Here is a 4,633-nt window from a genome sequence, read left to right as displayed (position 1 = left end):
GGAAGTAAGTTTGTCACTCCAAAGGATATGGCTTTGAGCACACATCAAAATATACACAAGCGGTGTCATTTGACCCACAACAAGCATTAATACTGAATCTGAATGTGCAACACCAAGTATAGTGGAAGTCAGTATATTCTATTTGTTTTAAACATTTTGTATTGCAAACAGCATGTCTGAAGCCTCTGTAAGTTTCCTTCCATAAAGATGACTCATTTTATTTTAGCCAAGTGCTGTTTTGTAACAGGCACTATAAGGTAATGCTGCAACTTTCTCATCCCTCAGATTTGTGCAGGAAGTCTGTGCAGGATAGAAAAGAGTTTATAGTGCTTACTAGGTTCTCTAATCTGGTTTTGATTTCTGAACCTCAGAGAAGTTTGAAGTTGATTCGATTAGTACTTAATTCCCATCTACTTTATCGTGATTTTAAGATGTTCATTCTCATTGCATAATTGTAGTCTCTGGATTTTTATGTACAAGTATACCACTTAAGTTTCTCATTACAAATAGTACTAAGAAATGTAGTCAACAAGAAAGAGATTATGGAACCTCTAAAAATCCGACACATACCAATGAGTTTGCTATCTCTATTTATTTGTATAGTCAGTAACTGTTTGCATCGATAAGCCACTTATATATGAACTGCTAGCTTCAATGGTTCACTGGTTCTATGATTTACATTTGTGCAATTTGGCACATATCATGTAGAAAGTATACTCTATTATAGTCTAGGATTGCCTGGGACTTTTAAAATGATATGATTTTTAATATCTTCATTTACCTGATGAGAATTAAGTGTGTTGACTATTTAATCTATAATCTATATTTATATAATTTAGCTTTTATTCTCATTTTCACTATGGCTTCTTATTTCCTGACAATCGATGAGTTTATATAAACCACCTGTACTTGCTGCTTTCTTTAAAAAACAAACAAACAAACAAAAAAAACCCATGCAGCTGAGATGGCATCTAAATGTTGAATAGCAGGGAATCAATTATTATAGTATTTCTATATTCTGGAATACAATCTACCTATTGCAAATGTGGTAAATATTTAATAAAGCATGGCTTCCACATGCTTCCTTTAGATATGGGAGTGATGGGAATGGTGACAACATTCCAGATTTCAATCATCTATAGCTCCCAGCTTTTCCAAATCCCAAAGGGTAGATAAGTGAAGTAATTTTGGTCAATGAGATGTGAGAACGTTTCCAGTTAGAAGCAGATTCATCTGTCTCTTCCCTTTATTTCCTGGAACACAGATACAAAGATGAAGGTAAAACAACCATTTTTCCTTCACAAGATAGCAATAAAATTGAGAGTAGTAATATCACTTTCTATGGAGACTACTTTTTTGTGTGTGTTGGCATCATGGGCCTGCCATAACAGAATTGCATTACCTATCTCAGGTCTTATGTGTAAAAAGAATCTCTTTTCAGTTAAGTCATTATAGCTTAGGTTTTTTGTTATTTGTAGCCAAGTTCAAGAACTAACTTACAGAACAGACAAAAATATTTACTATTGGTGCTGAATTTTTAAAAATGTAAACTTTTGCTTCTGGCTATAAAGAAATAAATGATACGGAATTACCATTCCCAAGGAAAAAAGTGGGAAAAAAGGAAACAAAGTGAAACCAGACATTTTCAGACATTGGACACCAGACAGCACAGAGTTGAGATCCCTGAAATGAGAAACAAATAGTCGGGCTCTACTTTTGAGCAGGCTTACTGTTTGAAGGTAGTTTCAAATGGCAACACAAAAAAGGAGAATCCATGATGAGTCTGTGAGTCTGGCTGATTTAAGAGACAAGGAGATGTTTAAAGAAAAAGTATAGGTATGTGAAGAAAAGTGATTCATAATGAATAGAAAAAAATCAGTAGAAACAATTGAAGAAATGACAAAATGATGGCATTTGTCAGATAAAAACATTGGAAAGTTATTGTTCCATATTCACAAAAATTAAAAAAATGAAATATTCAAAAGTAAGTTGGAACATTTAGAGATAAAAAACATAATAGCCAAACTTAAAATTTCACAAGATGCGGTTAATAACAGGTCATAAGCTGCAGAATAAATGACCAGTGAACATTATGACACAGCATTAGAAACCATCCAAAATGAAACACAGGGAATAAAAAGACCGAAAAAAATTTAACAGCATGTCAGTGGCCTATGGGACATTATCATATTTCTTAACATGTGAAATTTGAATCACAGAAAGAGGGGAGCTAGGAAGAAATATTTTGATAACAACAACAATACTAATAATAAACAATAAATAAGGCCCTACAACATTCAAATGTGATGAAAAAAATATCAGAGACCCAAGAATTCAGTGAATCCAAACAGGATACACACACCACGCATGTGCATTCACACACATACACACACACCCCTGTACCTATACATATACACATATTCACACCAAGGTATATCAAAATTATATGGATTAAAACTAGTAATTAAGAAAAAAATGGCCTAAAACAAAATGACAAAAAAATAATTAGGAGTAAAGTGACTAGCAGGCAAATAGAAACAGAGAAATGCAACCCTTACTAAGAACAGCGTATTAGTAGCTTAAATAAGAAGAGAATTGCTATAGCAAGATAGCAATGAACGTTCAGCATACATAGGGATAAATTGAGATAATAATGACTGAAAAGCGGGGGATTCAAAGATCCAAATTCGCAAAGGGCAATAGAGATAAGGCATGCACAGAAGAAAATAGACAACTGTATGTATGTGTGTATGTATGTACACACATACATACATACATATATATATACTCGTAACCACATGCTAAAGATTCAGAGCTGAAGTATATAACATAAAACAAGAAGGACTAGAGGGAAAACCTACAAGAGCCAATTAAAATAAAGAAAACAAATACAGGTAAAAGGAAGCAATGGAAACACTGAGCTACCAGAAAGCAAAAGATAAAATGGCTATAAGAAGACCTAATATTTCAATAATACCCTAAATGTAAATGGACTGAATACACCAATAAAAAGTCAGAGTTGCAGAATGGATCAAAAAACAAACTCAACCATATGCTGCCTCTAGGAGACACATCTCAGTTCCAAAGACAAATATAGACTCAAAGTGAAAGGGTGGAAAATGATATTTCAAGCAAATGGCATTCAGAAAAAAGCGGGAGTAGTGGTACAAATATCAGGTAAAATAGTCTTCAAACTAAAAAAAGATAAAGATATTGAAAGATACTTCATAATGATAAAGGGAATCATGCACCAAGAAGACATAACATTTATTAATATCTGTGCTCCCAATCGGGGAGCCCTGAAATATGTAAAGTAATTACTAAGAGAACTAAAGAGAGAATCAGACCAAAACATTATTGTAATAGGGGACCTAAATACACCACTGTCAGATATGGACAGATCATCCAAACAGAAAATCAATATGGAAATAACATCCTTAAATGACATATTAGACCAACTGGATGTAATTGACAATTACAGAGCCTTCTGTCCCAAAACAACTGCTTATTCATTCTTCTCTAGTGCACATGGAACATTCTCAAGATCAACCATATACTGGGACAAAGAGATAGCCCTCAACAAATATAAAAGGATTGAAATCATACTAACCATATTTTCTGATCATAATGCTTTGAAACTAGAGATCAACTGCAAAAAGAACTCAGGAAGAACCACAAATACTTGGAGATTAAACAACATGGTACTGAAGAATACCCAGGTCAGGGAAGAAATAAAAGAAAAGATCAAGAGATACATAGAAATGAATGATAACGAAAGCACAACATGTCAAAACTTTTGAGACATGGCAAAAGTAGTCATAAGAGGAAAGTTCATATCATGACAGGCCTAGCTCTAAAAACAAGAACGAGCCCAAATAATCTAATGCTTCATCTTAGAAAACTAGAAAAGGAAGAACAAATGAAGCCTAAGTCAGCAGAAGGAAAGAATCAAAATTAGAGCAGAAATAAATGAAACTGAAAACAACAAAAAAAATAGAAAAAAATAAATGCAACAAAGAGCTTGTTCTTTGAGAAGGTTAATAAAAATGATAAACCCATGGCTAGACTCACTAAAGAAAAAAGAGAAAGGACATAAATAAAATCAGGGATGAAAGAGGGGAAATTAGGACTGACATTGCAGAAATACAAAGGATCATACAAGAATACTATGAAAAAGTGTATAGCACCAAATTTAATAACCTAGAAGAAATGGATTGGTACTTAGAAAAATATAATCTTCCTGGACTGAATCAAGAAGAACTGGAATATCTAAATAGACCAATCAACAGTATGGAAATTGAAACAATCATCAAAAACCTACCAAAAAGTAAAAGTTCAGGACCAACTGGCTTCACCAGTGAATTCTGTCAAATGTTCAAAGAAGATTTAATACTTATCTCCTCAAACTCTTACAGAAGATTGAAGAGGAGGTAGTATTTCTCAACTCATTTTGTGAGGCCGATGTTACTTTGATACCAAAATTGGTAAAGATAACACACGAAAAAGTACAGACCAATATCTCTCATGAGTAAGGATGCAAAAATCCTAAATAAGATACTAGCAAACCTAATATGGCAACATATTAAAAAGATTATACAACATGATCAAGTGTGCTTCATCCCAGGGGCACAGG

The 4,633-nt window shown here is 33.4% G+C and overlaps 1 long non-coding RNA gene across 1 annotated transcript in view; it reads left to right on the top strand.

Moving 5' to 3' along the window:
• LOC111742254 overlaps positions 1 to 3,644 on the top strand; it is an 18,624-nt gene extending 14,980 nt beyond the window's left edge. Inside the window, exon 3 of the long non-coding RNA XR_002781238.1 lies at positions 3,524 to 3,644. This is a non-coding gene — a long non-coding RNA (uncharacterized LOC111742254). The remainder of the gene's footprint in view (positions 1 to 3,523) is intronic.
• Positions 3,645 to 4,633: the final 989 nt, after the last annotated feature.

Source organism: Pteropus vampyrus, unplaced genomic scaffold, assembly GCF_000151845.1.
Source record: "Pteropus vampyrus isolate Shadow unplaced genomic scaffold, Pvam_2.0 Scaffold4, whole genome shotgun sequence".
In the NCBI taxonomy this organism is placed as follows: domain Eukaryota; kingdom Metazoa; phylum Chordata; class Mammalia; order Chiroptera; family Pteropodidae; genus Pteropus; species Pteropus vampyrus.
This window is presented reverse-complemented; position numbering and strand designations above follow the sequence as displayed.